Source organism: Podarcis vaucheri, assembly GCF_965113315.1.
Source record: "Podarcis vaucheri genome assembly, chromosome: 9".
Classification (NCBI taxonomy): domain Eukaryota; kingdom Metazoa; phylum Chordata; class Lepidosauria; order Squamata; family Lacertidae; genus Podarcis; species Podarcis vaucheri.
The window spans coordinates 16333780-16351101 of NC_138767.1; the positions used below are offsets into that span (position 1 = coordinate 16333780).

At 44.9% G+C, this 17322-nt stretch overlaps 1 protein-coding gene across 1 annotated transcript in view; it reads right to left on the reverse strand.

The window, feature by feature from the left end:
- The window catches only part of LOC309540117 (uncharacterized protein), a 42017-nt gene that overhangs the window by 13383 nt on the left and 11312 nt on the right, over nt 1-17322 (reverse strand). The window lies entirely within an intron of this gene.

The window sequence follows — 17322 nt, forward strand, 5'->3', positions numbered from 1 at the left end:
GATACCCTTCCTGAGGAGGGGCAGGCAAAGGCAACAACCTCCCCTCCAACCAACCAAAGGCTTGCCCAATGCCTAACCTCACAAAAGTTGTGACGATTGCTACTAGGTAGGCGAAAACCAAATGGCCAATTTGCCAAGTGGGAAAAATTCCTACCCGGCCCCAATAACATGGCGACCGACAACTGCTATTGCAAGGCGTGAAAAGACGGTTTGATCTAAAAAAGAGGCAAGAGGGTGCTGACCGGCCACGCTGTGATTAATTGTTGTTGTTTACCAACCACCAAAACACAAACAGCAAAACCCCCCATGAGTACTAACAACTGGTATTCAGAGCATGTGATCAGAGCTCTGACCTTGGAGGTAGCACACAGTCATCCTCCATTAATTTGCCTAATCCCTTTTAAAAGCCACCTAAATTAGTGGCCATCACCACATCTTGTGGTTGCAAATCCCATAGATTAAGGAAGAACACAAGAGCCCCGGTGGATCAGGCCAGCTGCCAATGGCTCATCTAGCTGAGGATCCTGTTCTCACAGTGGCCAACCCAATGCCCATGGGAAGTCTGCAAGTAGGACCTGAGTGTGAGCTTGTGATATCCCTCAACTCGTCTTCAGAGGCATTCTTCCTACCTGTTGTAGTCCCATTGCTGAGCAACAGCATGCAGGACTTGGTGGAGTGCAGGGCAAAATCAAACAAAAGAGAAGAGTCTCTAGGATATCCTTGATAGAGTCAGCATATGAAGTCAAGTCTGTTTTGAGGGTCAGGGAAACAGCAACCCACATAGTCAGACAGTCCAGTGGTCAAGGAATCCAATGATCAAAGCCAAGGGTTCAGATGGAGAGCAGGCAGCAGCAAAGCTGGACCAGGAACCACAGATGTTGTTTCCAGCATCTGACTCTGCTGCTGAGAGCTGTGTTTAAGAAGGCCGAAGCCAGTTGGTTCTCATCAGTGCCTTCTGCTCTGTGACCTTGAAAGGCTGATCAGCTGCAGGCAGAGTCACTCCAACTTCTCCACCTTCAGGCTGCTGTTCAGCAGGTAAAGCTGCCTCCTGTCCCATGACAGTATCCTACCCACAAATGGGGGGGGGGATATGTTATGAAGGGGCCCCCTTTCTCACAACTCACCTTGTTGTTGTTGTTTAGTCGTCTCTGACTCTTCGTGACCCTACGGACCAGAGCACGCCAGCCACAGATTTAACAGTAGAATTTAGGAAGAGGATTGGAAGAAATTTAAGGATTATCTGCAAAAGTATTGTAAATTGTATGAATGTTAGAATGATGCAGGATATAAAGATAATATGGCAGTAGTGACATAGTTGAAAGGAGTATGCAAAAATTGGTTTATAAGAACAAAGGTGAAATTTGAATAATATTATGTCAGGCTTAAATAACTGATAACAAAGGGAAAAATTGGAGACATAATAGTTGAAATGTATAATATAAAATAAGACTTGAAAGAAGGTGAAGTATTGCTGAGTAAGATTTTGTAAAAGGGAACACAGAAAAGGGAGATGTGAGGGAGTCTGGAAAGAGGGTTATGGAAAAAATATTTAAAAAATTGAATCACTTTTTATGTCCTTTTTATGTCTTTTTTGTTTTTTTGTTTGGTTTTTTTTGTCTTTTTTGGCTTCTTTGATTGATTGTGATGGTATTTTTCTTTTTCGGTTGTGAATGTGAAGTTTGTTTTATTGTCTAAACCTTTAATAAATATCATATATATATATATTCAGAATATCACTCATGAAATCACCCAAGATATCCCTCAAGTAATTAAGGAACAAAAGAAGAAAAGGCACACTAATCTAGGAACTTCCTCTCTGCCCAGAACGTTGGAGGCTATACACCACACCCCTCAACAGTATTTATAGGAACTCAAACACCAGACTCTGCTCTGTTCCAGTAACAAGAAGCCGAAAGCACCAGCCTGAAGATGACGAGTGAGACCTCGTCGAAACGTCGCACAGACACCCCGACTCTTACACGGGAAGACACCCGAAGACACCAAAACCTGCATTCCTGTACCCGTGAAAATCTACGAAAGCAAATATATATATATATATATATATATATATATATATATATATATACACAGTAGAACTTAGGCCTCCAAGCTTATTTTTGTGTGCTTAAACCTTTGAGACAAGGTGTGATGAAAAGACCTTTAAGAAAGAAAAATGAAGGCTCTCTTTTTCATTTAATTACTTGTTTGTAAAAATAAATAAATAGGTTTTTTTTGGGGGGGCACAGAAGGTTCAGTGGGGCAGACCCCCATCTCCCATTGGCCAGGGGCCTGCTACCCTTTTCTGAAGTTTTTCCAGCTCTATAATGCCCTTTTTTAAAGGTGCAGCTACCACACGGTACTCCTTGCGCAGTCACAGCTTAGCTACCAGGCTACGGTCAAGGGTGTTGGTTTTTGATGGTACCAGGATACAGTGGTCCCTCGGGTTACAGAAGCTTCAGGTTACAGAACGTTAAGAACGTTACCTCAGGATGAGAACAGAAATCGTGCGGCGGTGGCAGAGGGAGGCCCCATTAGCTAAAGTGCTACCTCAGGTTAAGAACAGTTTCAAGTTAAGAACGGACCTCCAGAACGAATTACCACTGTATCTGAAAGGTCACCTCCCCTTATAAACCCAATTGATCCCTATGCTCTGCACAGCTCCATTCTGCACAATGTAGCAACTGGGCTTTAAATGTTGTGGCACCCACCCTTTGAAATTCCCTCCCCTTATATATGATACAGGCACCCATCCTCTCCATTTTCTTTTCAGCGCCCACTAAAGACCTTCCTCTTCAACACGGCTCCCAGCTGAGATCTTCGGGAATTTTAAGAAAGATGTCTTTATCGTTTTATCATTAGTTCTGTGCCACCCTAGGCTTCTTTGGCAGGAGGTGAGGGATATAAAATAGATTTGCATAATGGAGTTATGAATTATGTGCTTTGTACACAAATACTTCCTTTTGTGTGTTCTGAGTCTCCAATCATTCGCCTTCACTAGGTTCTGGAATTATGAGCTAGGGAGGTGCTCTCCCTACTCCTTTTACAGTCATACCTTAGGTTGAAGGAGCTTCGGGTTGAGCATTTTCAGGTTGTGCTCCGCGGTGACCCGGAAGTAACGGACCGCGTTACTTCCGGGTTTCACTGCTTGCGCATGTGCTCAAAATGACATCACGCATATGCACGGAAGCAGCAAATCACAAACCGCGCACACGCAGACGTGCAGACGCAGGTTGCGTTCGCTTCAGGATGCGAACGGGGCTCCGGAACAGATCCCGTTCGCATCCAGAGGTACCACTGTACAGTGGTACCTCGGGTTACATACGCTTCAGGTTACATATGCTTCAGGTTACAGACTCCGCTAACCCAGAAATAGTGCTTCAGGTTAAGAACTTTGTCAGGATGAGAACAGAAATCGTGCTCCGGCGGTGCGGTGGCAGCAGGAGGCCCCATTAGCTAAAGTGGTGCTTCAGGTTAAGAACAGTTTCAGGTTAAGAATGGCAGTGGCGTAGCGTGGGTTGTCAGCACCCGGGGCAAGGCAAGTAATTTGTGCCCCCTAACCCATGGATTTGCGCCCCTAACCCGTGGATTTGCGCCCCCTAACCCTAACCCCCAGATGTTGCGCCCGGTGTGGCCGGCCCCCCCTGCACCCCCCACGCTACACCACTGAAGAACGGACCTCTGGAACGAATTACGTACTTAACCCAAGGTACCACTGTATCGGTACTGCACATCATTTCATACACCTCTTTCCATTCCCTCCGCACTCATCTTTTCCCTCTAAACTAAAAGGACCGAAACATTGCATTATTTCCTCATAGGGGAGTTTCTCCAGCCCTTTATCATTCCGCTTCCCCTTTTCTATCCCTTGTTTGAGTCTCATTCCAAGGATTTGCACGCAAGTTTTCCCCACCAGTAGAAGGGGAGGAGAAGGTGACATGCCAGAGGGAGTGGGAGCTTAGCAAAATGTGCCCCACTTTTTCCATCGTGTGTAAAAACCTTAAGAGGGTTAAGGAGTTGGCATGACACTTCTGCAAGGCTTTTGTGAAAAACACGTCTGCTAATCCCAACCATTGGTGTCTAACTCCAGAGTTTTACTTTGTTATGTCTAATACTCATATGGGATTTGTTTTATTTTTGCAGGATTAAGAAGCCCTTTCCAGTACGGAACTTCATCATACGTGGCCTCAGTTCGGAGAGTGCCAAACCCTCTCACTGTGGTGAATCTTCTAAGACCTAGAAAGTAACCCACAGAGTTTACTCACCAGCCAGGGTGGGTGAATGTGTGGGTTTTGGTTTCTCTTGGTTTCTTATTTTTCTAATCTAAGTCCATTCTCCACATTTTCCCATCAGCTTGCCATGTATCTTTTTGAAATTCTCCGTGAAAATTTGTGTGGACGCCCCGCGGCATGCCCATGCGGCTGCTGCAGAAGATTTTTTTTGGGGGGGCTTGGACCCCACAGCTCCCCCATACTTGGAGCCTGTGTTTCCAAGTCCTCTCCAACCCCACTCCCTTCTGAACACTGTTCATTGGGGGCTGTAATGAATATGGGTTGCTCGTGCGTAAGTTGCTGCCTCTCCTGGCTTTGTTGCCTTGTTAAACCTTTCAGTCTGGACAGCCCTTCACTTCGTGGCTGCCTCAGTCGCTAGCAGAATCCATCAGTGGGCGTTTCTTAAACCTTTTCCAACATAAAAGTTGTTTGACACCCAGTCTCCTCCTACTCTCTCTGTGCGGAAGTCTTCTGCGCAGGGAGGGCGTTTGTAGCGGAGGACCCGTGCTCTCCCCGCTGGTGTCTGATGAAGAGTCTGGGAGCCCTCTCGCCGATTCCCCCATCTGCCCCCCTTTATTCCTGGTGTTGCGCTGAATTGTTTCCCCATCTGCTGAGCTGCCTCTCTCCCTGCTGGGCCCTTCTCCAGCATCATTTGAGAGCCTTCCCTCCGCCTCTAGCTCCGATGTCAGTTCCCTGACAGGGGCCTACCTGAGCCACAAGGGTTACTCAACCCTGAGCATTCCCAGTCTCACGACAGCAACCTAAAGAAGGAGGGAACTTAAGCTGCACCCACTTAAACGCCAAAACCCCATGGAAACCCCATGGAAACCACTGGGAGTGTTTTCATTGACATCACCATACTTGGGATTAGACGGTAATGCTCAGACTCAACAAAAGCACTTAAGAACTTGTCCCATCAGCAGCTGTATGACACCTGCAGTTGTCTCAGTGGTTTTCTCAAAAAAAAAAAAAAAAAAGGAGGGAAGAGGGGAAAACAAGTGTAGCTTTTTTGTGCGAGGGGGACAGAATAGCTCCCTGCAGAACCCTATAGCACAAGTGCCAGTGGACTGAGAAACACTCCCCCACCGCTACTCTCTGGCAGGAAAGAAACTATTGTAATTCAGGGCCTTTGATACCCATCCTGGTCCAGAAGGATACCATGGTCAAAGGCAGGGGTTAGCAAACTTTTTCAGCAGGGGGCCGGTCCACTGTCCCTCAGTACTCGTGGGGGGGCTGGACTGTATTTTTTAAAAAAATAATGGACGAATTCCTATGCCCCACAAACAACCCAGAGATGCATTGTAAATAAAAGCACACATTCTACTCATGTAAAAACACCAGACAGGCCCCACAAATCACCCAGAGATGCATTTTAAATAAAAGCACACATTCTACTCATGTAAAAACATGCTGATTCCCGGACCTTCCGCGGGCTGGATTTAGAAGGCGATTGGGCCAGATCTGGCCCCCAGGCCCTAGTTTGCCTTGTTGTTGTTTAGTCATTTAGTCGTGTCTGACTCTTCGTAACCCCGTGGACCAGAGCAAGCCAGGCACTCCTGTCTTCCACTGCCTCCTGCAGTTTGGTCAAACTCATGCTGGTAGCTTCGAGAACACTGTCCAACAATCTCGTCCTCTGTCGTCCCCTTCTCCTTGTGCCCTCCATCTTTCCCAACATCAGGGTCTTTTCCAGGGAGTCTTCTCTTCTCATGAGGTGGCCAAAGTATTGGAGCTTCAGGATCTGTCCTTCCAGGGAGCACTCAGGGCTGATTTCCTTCAGAATGGAGAGGTTTGAGCTTCTTGAAGTCCATGGGACTCTCAAGAGTCTCCAAAGGTATAAAAGGCCAATGATGGATCAAGCAGGAGCCGCAAGGTCACACTCTCCCTGTCCCTCTCTTGATAAAGGTAACCCACCTGGGTAACCAAGGCTGTTTCAGCCCTGAAACCATCTTTTTGTTGCATTGCCCTCTGAAGATATCACCACCAAATTTGGCACGGTGGTTCCTGAGACTGAGGAGCAGTTTTAGGTCTTGTTTGGATACCATTGAATGCCATTTTGAACCAAGATGGCAGACTAAACCATTCGAGACTGCACTGATTTAGCAGAAAAGCAACAAACTACACAACCCATTTATGAATCTCAGTATTTTTGGGTTTCTTAGATTTCCAAGCATTGATGGATACTGTCAGGGAACTGACATCGGAGCAGAGTGGAGAGGCTAGGCTCCCAGATTCTGCCGGAGAGGGAACCAGTAAGGGAAGAGAGAGAATGTCCTCTGGGGAAAGAAGTCCAGGTGACACCAGGAAGAAGGGAGAGGCAGAGAGCACTTCGGAGGGGAGGCTCCGAGACTCTTCCGGTGAAGTCAGTGAGGAGAGTGGAGGACCACCGCTTGGCACACCCACTCTGCGCAGAAGGCTTCCGCGCAGAGAGGCGAGGAGGAGGTTGTCCGTTAAGGAATTCTTATGCTGGAGGAAATTTAGGAGACACCCACTGACGGATTCTACCAGCGACTGAGGCAGCCGCGCGAAAGGGCTGCTCAGCCAGGGAAAGACGCAACCACCCCTAAGCAGTTGGAACAGCTGGAGGTTTACACACAAGCAACCCCAATTCCCATGATAGATACTTTCCGTACTTAAGAAAGAACAGCACTGTTTTTGCAAATGCCTTGCCACCCATTTATAGGTGCCATGTCAGTCAAACAAACAAACAACACTATTGGATGTTCTACTGTGTAAGATCACTAGGGGGAAGTTTAGAGCCAGATCGACAAATACGAAGGACCACAATCCATGTTTAAACTTTAAACTTTCTCCTGATCTTATGTCAGTTTGTGATTTTTATACAATCTGAACATACAAATATTGCATTTTTTTCTGCCAACCCCAATTCCATTCCAGACTTAACTGGAGTGAAATGACAACCCAAACTCAAAAGGGAAGCCAATTGACTTAAAGCAACTGCTTCAACTTGCATCTTAAATTGCCCTGTTTCTGTATGTTCATCGCAATAAATTGCGCACCATCTTAATAAAGATGCATTTCTTCCGTGTGTGTGTGTGTGTTTCTGTGTCTCTCTCTGTGTGTGTATGCCTTAAATTATCCTTTATTTTTCCTCAAAAATTGCCTGAAAAAATATTTTAACCATAGAATGTACTCGCAGGTTATAATTTGGAAAATTATATTATCTCATACTTGGGAACATCCAAAATTAACAAGGACAGGCAACAAAGATAGAAGTTTCCACCAATTCGGAAATGGGCTGGGAACACAAAAGCCCTGGATCAGCCAGCATCCTCTCTCAGGCCTCAGAAAGTGGATGTTTTTGGAAGAAATATATGATCGGAGATGGAGCTGCTTCCCCCCACATGAGCCTTTTAAAAACATCGAAGGGGCAAAAAAGAGATTTCTATTCTATACTTTCCAACTATTCCAACCAATTTAAGAGGGAGAGTATCTACTAGTCCAGCTCCATCTGGCCTCCTCTCCCTCAGCTATCAACTGGGAGCAACCTTTTCTTTTTGTGTGTGAGTAATTTATTTATTTTTTATGTTGAGCTATGGCCACTGGTCCCATCACCTCCTGGCAAATAACAAGGGAAGAAATGGAGCCAGTGAGAGATTTTACTTTCTTGGGCTCTATGATCACTGCAGATGGTGACAGCAGCCACGAAATTAAAAGACGCCTGCTCCTTGGGAGAAAAGCAATGGCAAAGCCATTTCCGACCCTTCGGGAAGGAGAGGGGGTTGCGGTCTGGCCCCTCCTCACTCACGCGCGGGGGCTGAGCGTTGCCCCCGCGAGATCTGGGGGAATCCCTGGGCATGCTCTCCACCCGGCCTGCCAATCGGCGGGCTGGGGAGGTGTGGCCTAGGGTATTTAAGGCCAGGCACGCCCAGGGACCGCCCTCTTCACTCCTGGCCAGCCGAGAAGTCACAACTTTCCTCTGTATTGGCGGTTAGGCATTGGCTGGGGTTCAAGTGGTATGAAAATTGTGGGGGGGAAGGAACGCCATCACCTTCCCCCAAGGTAAGGGGTAGTCCGGTAGAGGACTCCGGGGGGCGTGGCCTTGTCCGAAGCCTTGCGAGGTTGGGCCCCGGCACGCCCCCGAGCGGTGACACCCGTGGGATCCTAGTTGGCGTACTTCAACAGGACTCCCCCACGGTTTGTGTTAACCCTTCCCGGTCTCCATGCCGGGTAGTTGATAGGAGCCAATGCCTAAGGCCAATACCTTCAATTCTTTAATCAATAAAGTTGTGGCCTTTTCATGCCCATTAAACTTAAACAATGTATCCAGTGTCTTTATTTCATATGGGGGGAGGGGCATTGACACGTAAACCTAGACAGCATCTTAAAAAGCAGAGACATCACTTTGCCAACAAAGGTCCGTATAGTTAAAGCTATGGTTTTCCCAGTAGTGATGTATGGAAGTGAGAGCTGGACCATAAAGAAGGCTGATCACTGAAGAATTGATGCTTTTGAATTATGGTGCTGGAGGAGACTCTTGAGAGTCCCATGGACTGCAAGAAGAGCAGACCTATCCATTCTGAAGGAAATCAGCCCTGAGTGCTCACTGGAAGGACAGATCCTGAAGCTGAGGCTCCAATACTTTGGCCACCTCATGAGAAGAGAAGACTCCCTGGAAAAGACCCTGATGGTGGGAAAGATGGAGGGCACAAGGAGAAGGGGACGACAGAGGATGAGATGGTTGGATAGTGTTCTCGAAGCTACCAGCATGAGTTTGACCAGGTTGCGGGAGGCAGTGGAGGACAGGAGTGCCTGGCGTGCTCTGGTCCATGGGGTCACAAGGAGTCGGACATGACTAAATGACTAAACAACAACAATTCTTATTTGATTTTACAAGTGTAAAATTATAACAATATCAAATGCACACTCAGATTTAGAGATTCCTCTGAATCTCAAGACTCCCCTCCATCCCTTCCATGGGTCCTATTGTCATCTTTTCCAACTGCATATTATTTCATCATCCATATTTTAAAACTTTCCATGTTATCCGACGTATTTGTTACCTTACAAGTGTTGTTAAAATCCTGCTAATGAATTTAGTTGAATTTAGTTGAATTAAGTATGAATTTAGTTCTTAACCCAAGGTACCATTGTATTGACAAGCTGGGATGTGTGCAGAGGAGGGTGACCGAAATGATCAAGGATCTAGAAGCCAAGGCTTATGAAGAACCATTTGGGGAGCTGCGAGTGTTTAGCCTGGAAAAGAGGAGACATCTTCAAATATCTAAAGGGCTGTCACACGGAAGATGGAGCAAACTTGATTTCTCCTGGACTAGAGGACCAATGGATTCAAGCTGCAGGAAATGAGATTCTGATGAAATATCAAGAATAACTTTCTGACAGTAAGAGCTGTTCGACGGTGGAACAGACTCCCACAAGAGGTGGCAGACTCTCCTTCCTTGGAGGTTTTTAAGCAGAGGTTGGATGGCCATCTGTCATGGATGCTTTAGTAGAGATTCCTGCATGACCCTTTCGGGTCTCTTCCAACTCTACGATTCTAGGATTAATATGAACCGGATGGTGTTAGATGACATGGGGAGAGCAGGGAGTATCTCACATTTCTACATCAGGACTATGTAAAGTGAACTACTATCAAGGAAATAATAATAATTATGAATTAGTCAGCCACATTAGAGAGGATATTCTGCTGTAGCTTCAAGAAAATAAATAAATCATTGCCTTAAAAATAGCTCTGGAAACAGAAAAGCTCTTGTGATGAAATTATAGTTTCACTACAGAATGTGGCAGTGGGGGCAGGAACCAGGCAATGGAAACACACACAAACACACACACACATCTTATTTTTGTGTGTGTATGGGTAAAGTTTCTCATATCTGTATGCCCCGAAGGAAGGAGAAACCAGAGAGGGAGAGGGAGGGAGGGAGGGAGAGAGTACATGATACATAAGCATCTCAGTGGAGAGAACTGGGTGAGCATTATTTTCTTTCCCATAGAAAATTAGATGTTTGGGGTCTACTGGCTGAAAATCCCAACCTATTATAAATACTATGTGCTTCAAGGGAGGCTCCCTCCGTTGTGTCAACAGGATGTCTGTGCAGAATGTTCATGGCCCAGTCTGAAGCCACACCAAACCCACCCTCCCCACCTGTAGGCTTCACTAAGTCAACTCTATATTTAGGTGGAATTTTTTCCAAGCACATTTTGTAACTAGAATCAAAATAATGCAGAACACAAAAGGCCATTCTATACAGTCTGGGACTGGTGTGAATACATGTGTGTATTCTCTGAGCGGTGTGGGGTCTCTTCTTCCTTTGACTGGGATCAATGGAGACCAATGGCAATTCTGTGATAAAAAGTTTAGATTTTTGCCTCTAAAATTATTTATAAAAATATTTACATACCTCCATTTGTATACTGCAATATCAGGCCAATAAACTATAAAACACCATTAAGAACAGCACAATAGAGACATGGGTGGTGCTGTGGTCTGAACCACAGAGCCTAGGGCTTGCTGATCAGAAGGTTGGCAGTTCGAATCCCCACGACGGGGTGAGCTCCCGTTGCTTGGTCCCTGCTCCTGCCAACCTAGCAGTTTGAAAGCACGTCAAAGTGCAAGTAGATAAATAGGTACAGCTCCAGCGGAAAGGTAAACGGTGTTTCTGTGTGCTGCTCTGGTTCACCAGAAGCGGCTTAGTCATGCTGAATAAAGCGAGATGAGCGCCGCAACCCCAAAGTCGTTCGCAGCTGGACCTAATGTTCAGGGTTCCCTTTACCTTTACGAACAGCACAAATCTATCATTAAAATGACTAGTCTCTTAAAAAAAGCTTCAAACAGCAGCATAGGTCCATCAGCATAAAAAAAAACACCCAAGAGATGCATGAAACGGATGCTGATTGGTTTATCTATTTGTTATTTTCAAGGCTCCCATCATGTTATTAATGTATCTGAAAAATTATGGCTCAAATTCATGGCTAGTCCTACTCAGAGTAGACCCACTGAAATGAATGGAAGTTAGCAACTTAGGTTCATTAATTAAAATAGGTCTGTTATGAGTAGGCCTTACTTGACGACAACCCTATATTTCCCTTAAATTCAACTTTTGCTGGCTGTGTGCTCCAAGAAAGGAGATTCCGACTAAACAACAAGAAGAACTTTGAGACAGTGAGCTGTTCGCCAGTGGAACAGTCTCTCTTGGGAGATGGTGGACTCTCCTTCCTTGGAGGAGGTTTTTAAGCAGAGGTTGGGTGGCCATCAGTCATGTATGATCTAACTGAGATTCCTGCATTGCAGGGATTCGGACTCTATGGCCCTCGGGGTCCCTTCCAATTCTACAATTCTGTGACTCTATGATTCAACTTTGCATCTCCTGAAGCAATACAACTCAAACCAAAACACAACTATCCTTAAAACGTCTCACTTCTCCAGACTTTATGATGCAGTTAAAAAAAAAAAAGTCCACAGGACACAGGGAAATGTCCATAAAATGCATAAAATGGGTCAAAATTGCAAGGCAAAATTCTGTATATATTACCCTGAAACGATGAGGACATTTAAAATACAAAAAAGTGTAGGCTGATGTGGGAAAGTGAAGAACCTGGACTTAATGAGAAATGGAGAAACCAAAATTGGCAGGTGCGCCCATCCCTAGTTGTCCAGAGGGATGTACATTGATTCCTTCATGGAAGCTCTCAGTTAATGCTGGCTTTCAGTCTGTAGGAAGAGCACTGGGCAACCAGAGGAAGTCCATATATGGTGCTGCCTTCCCTGTTGCTGTTGTTGCCTTAAGGGATGCCTCTCCAAAGAACGTGGCAGTTACTCAATTTCCTTGAAGACGACCACAAGCAGTACTGTGTAATTACTCCCAAGCTCAGCACAAGCAGCCCCAGCAGCTAGTCAAAGGTGGTATGGAAACTTGCAAGGATGGTCAACGGTGTGTGGTATTCCCCCCCCATAGGAGATGAACAAAGTTTGCTTCTAAAGGGACTTTAGAAGCCACTGTAAAGTAAAGAACTTCTGATTCTTCACCTGCCCACTATATAAAAACAATATTCACTCAACCCAATCCAATATAACACCCAACAAAGCCACTTTCCAGCAAATTTAACTTTAGAAGACTTAGTGAGCCACCCTAAGCGTCTATGGCTGAAGGGCAGCATACAAATTTAATAAATAAATTAAAATCACCCACTTATTCACCCATTTATTATTGAGGGGAAGTGCGTGGAACAGGTCTCGGTGTTTCGATTTCTGGGAATGGAGTTGAGAGACGACCTAACCTGGGGAGAAAACAGCAAAGACCTGGTGAAGAGAGCACAACAGAGGTTATATTTTCTGAGAATCCTCCGGAAAAACAATCTCTCAAAGGACCTGTTGATGACATTTTACCATTGCACTGTGGAGAGTGTATTAACTTATGGTCTCTGTGTGTGGTTTGGGAGCTGCACAGTCAGGGGGAAAACAATGCTATCCAGGGTTGTAAAGACTGCAGAGAGAATAATTGGGTGCACTCTTCCCACCTTAGATCAAATCTATGCTGTCAGGTGCCACAAGAAAGCGGCAGAGATAGCGCAGGATAGTACGCACCCCGGAAATGATCTCTTTCAGCTTCTGCCTTCTGGAAGAAGGTATAGGGCAGGGGTTTGCAACCCGCGGCTCCGGAGCCGCATGTGGCTCTTTTACACCTTTGCCGCGGCTCCGGGGCAGATACTAGCGAGGGGAGGAAGCGCATTGTGCGCCCCGACACTCCCCACTGTGGCAGGTGCTGTACTGGCTGTGACGTCGCATGGGGGCGGTGTGTGCATTAGTCACGCACCGTCCCGACGTCACCTTCCCGCCCGCTGTCAGATCAGACATTAAGGTAAGAAACAATATATGCAGTGTTATATTTGTTTTAAATGTCGCAATGGTTTTGCGGCTCCCAGTTTTTTTTCCTTCGGAAACGGGTCCAAGTGGCTCTTTTTGTCTTAAAGGTTGCAGACCCCTGGTATAGGGTTATAAAGGCCAGGACTAGCCGCCTGAGAAAGTTTCTACGCAAATGCAATTCTGGTTCTAAACGCAGCATAAGGGGTCTCTATAGTATAGTGTATTTTAAAATGGGGTTTCAGAGTTTTTAGGGGGTTTTGAATGTTTTATGTAGTTTTTATGTAGTTTTATGTAGTTTTTCAATTTCATTGTTCTGCATGGGACAATGACAATAAAGATATCGTATATCGTATATAAATCCACACTTCTACTTTGCCCTGGAGAAATCCGTTGCTTACTGCTGAATTGGAGGAAATATCAACCAGGTTTTCTCCAGACTGATGTTTGCTCTGATTTTGATGCTAAAGAGCGGGTTTTCTGGAGGAAAGCATGGGACAAGTGCAAAGCCACTCAGACTCATGCTTTCTAGTGGAAGTGTGAACAAGCCTTCACATTTGTGAGATGATAAATAGCTTTAGTGGCTACAAGATGAAATGACTACAGGTTTTTGTTTTTTAAAAGAGAATTCATTTGGAAAAAGAACTAACTGAACATGCTTTACTGATAAGCTGATTTAAAACACACCCACCCACCACAATTGTTTGTGCGTGTGCGTGTGGTTCTTAGAGCTATTATGTCTCATTTCCAAAGCAACCTGCAGAAGTAACTTCCCCTTTTGTGTTTAATACACTGTGGTTTAATCTATTTAAAGGCAGCCTCTCCCCCACAAGAACATTGTTTTGCCAGACAGATAATAACTGGGATGAGCATAGTTATTTAGACTGCACACCTTCTTTGACCCTGCCGAGTGCCAAAAAAAGGTAACTTTATACAACTCATTGTTTTCGGCCTTCCAGCAGTTTACCTTTTGCTGCCTGCTTACTTAAGGCTAGTTGACACAAACAGAGAATAAATGCAGTGGAGTGCAGTGGTTAGAGCAGGGTTGGGGAAACTGCAGCTCCTCACATGTTGGTTGACTGGAATTCCCATTCCTGTTCATGAGCCATGCTAGGAAGCGTAGTCCAACAACATGTGGACAACCACAAGCCTTCCTAAAGCAAGACGTGAACTGGAACACAGCCATCCTTCTCTGAATTTTGCAATGCAGTTCTCTCTCTTCATAGTGTGGAGCAAAAAAAGGAAAAAAACTAGGATAAAGTGTGCATAAAAACGCATATATTAGTGAAAATTGTTTGTTAAAACGTTAAGAAATTGGCACTAAAATTCTGGTGAGTTTTCACAAGGGCTTAAAGGAAGTCAACAAACTGAGCTGACAATGTGGAGAACTGCATAAGATTGGAAAGATTAGAAACTGAAGGGAACCAAAAATGACAGATTCATCTGTCCCTGTAAATAACTCACTCTGGATGGTTATTGAAACCTCACAATTTTTGGAATGCATAACATAATTTAATCAAATTCGCAAAAAGGAGACCTCCACACTATCCTTTAATTTCTTTTTCAAAATATGCTTTAGAGTTCTAGACTGATAGACAGATGTACAAAAATGTTCAAAATATGGCCTAGAAAGGGACAATATTTTTAAACGGCTATTTCTCATCCGTTTTCATGAGAATGTTGTGACACTTAACAAGATCATATACCTTACCAGGTAGATTCACATTTCCATATTGAATGTGAACTTCTACCTCAAATTTCAAAATCTGACTGCTTCAGTCTTCTTGGCTGGTTTTTTTGGTTGTTGCTTCCAATCTTCAAAATATGAACTATAAACTGGCAGCTGCAAATGTTGTCTGAATCTAAACACAGCATAGTATTTAAAACACATGTCAACGATCAAATAGTGTCTAACACCAGACACCATTGAAATGCAACTTATCAAATATAGTGAAACACTTGATACAGCTGTAAATACTGTGTGTCAGATGCTAGACATATTGTTCTGTGTGCTATGATCACAGATGGACAAATAAATATTATGAGATTGTGAGTGTCTGGCACCTATAATTCTTGGACTCAGCACATGTTAGACGTGTGCTGGACACTTTTAATTTCTGAACTCAGCAAGTATTAAAAGCTAATTAAGCTAGGCTAGTTCCCGTGAGGTGATAGCTTGTGTGATGGGCCACTAAGAGAACAAAAGATCAAAAGGAACCTGGGCTGGATCCACATTGATCTGCTAAACGTGTTGTTGTTGTTTTTTTAAAAAGTTTTATAAAGTTTCATAGGAGTTTTCCATTGTCGGTGGCTTCTCTGGTGTCACATAATAATAATAATAATAATAATAATAATAATAATAATAATAATAATAATAATAATAATAATAATATGTTATTTATACCCCGCCCATCTGGCTGGGTTTCCCCAGCCACTCTGGGTGGCTTCCAACAAAATATTGAAATACAATAGTCCATCAAACATTAAAAGCTTCCCTAAACAGGGCTGCCTTCAGGTTTCTTCTAAAAGTATGGTTGTTGTTTTTCTCTTTGACATCTGGTGGGAGGGTGTTCCACGGGTGCCACTACTGAGAAGGCCCAATGCCTGGTTCCCTGTAACTTGGCTTCTCACAATGAGGGAACTGCCAGAAGGCCCTCGGCGCTGGACCTCAGTGTCCGGGCAGAACGATGGGGGTGGAGAAGAAATCATTATGTTTGATATCTGTTTGACTCCAAGGCTGTGGCTATGGGAGAAACAGGATCCTTTCAGGGTGTTAATGCTGTGAACCCCTCCATCGAAAGCTCATGTTCTATATGTGTGTAAATGAACCATATATCTTAAAGACACCACAGTCTCTGCTGTGCCTTATTCCCAAGCAGAAACATGGGCTTTGACTGAGTGCCTGGAACCTCTGGAATCTCAGAGATCAGGATGGCGTGCAATACAGGAGAATTCTGTCAAAATATTGGTGGTTTGTGGATGGCTTTTTTTGAGGGGGGGTGATTTTGGCATAAAGGCAAGTCAGAACTGGGGGACCACAGTGCAGATCCTAGAAAGCATTGAATAGAAGCTTAAGTCAGACTGTCTCATCCAAAACACAAGCTAAGCTATCGCCTCAGAAGGTTGTTGACATTGAGAATAGCACTTTCCCGAGCTTTGAAGCGGTATGTGGTGCTGCTTCCTGACCCTGCTACATGCAGAACTCATATATTTAGACAAATTGGAGGCATAATTACAGGAAACAAGCCCCAAAGGGTATTGACTTCCTTCTATGAGAAAGCTTTAAGGCATTCTATAGGACTGTTCCCTGCCCTCTAAGAGCTCCTATGTTTACTTGCATTCTAAGCCTCAACTTAATTTTCCCATCTGTTGCGGTCCCCTGCTGCTTCCATTTGTTATGGCGACATTTTTGTCAAGACTGCACAAACAGCAGGTTATAGGGGAGTGGTAAGCAATGTGGTGAGCTTCAAATGTTGTTGGACTACAACCCCCATCTTCTCTGACTGTTGCCCATTCTGAATGGGACAGATGGAACAACTTCCTTGTTGTTGTTTAGTCGTTTAGTTGTGTCCGACTCTTCGTGACCCCATGGACCAGAGCACTCCAGGCACTCCTGTCTTCCACTGCCTCCCGCAGTTTGGTCAAACTCATGCTGGTAGCTTCAAGAACACTGTCCAACCATCTCACCCTCTGTTGTCCCCTTCTCCTTCTTTCCCATCATCAGGGTCTTTTCCAGGGAGTCTTCTCTTCTCATGAGGTGGCCAAAGTATTGGAGCCTCAGCTTCACAATCTGTCCTTCCAGTGAGCACTCAGGGCTGATTTCCTTAAGAATGGATAGGTTTGATCTTCTTGCAGTCCATGGGACTCTCAAGAGTCTCCTCCAGCACCATAATTCTAAAGCATCATTTCTTTGGTGATCAGCCTTCTTTATGGTCCAGCTCTCACTTCCATACATCACTACTGGGAAAACAACTTCCAGGCGGCACCATTTTGGAACATAGGAAGCTATCTTAATAGCATCAGATCGTTGGTCTATCCAGCTCACATTGACTGGCAGTCGTTCTCCAGAATGTCAGAGAGTGAAATTCTGAGGTTTTGGACTACAACTCCCATCATCCCTGGCCTATCAGACACTGCCAGGGGCTGAAGAAGTTTGTGGAAGGCTGGTGTGGAGATACCATGCAGGGCCACAGGGATCTACTTCCCTTCGCAAGC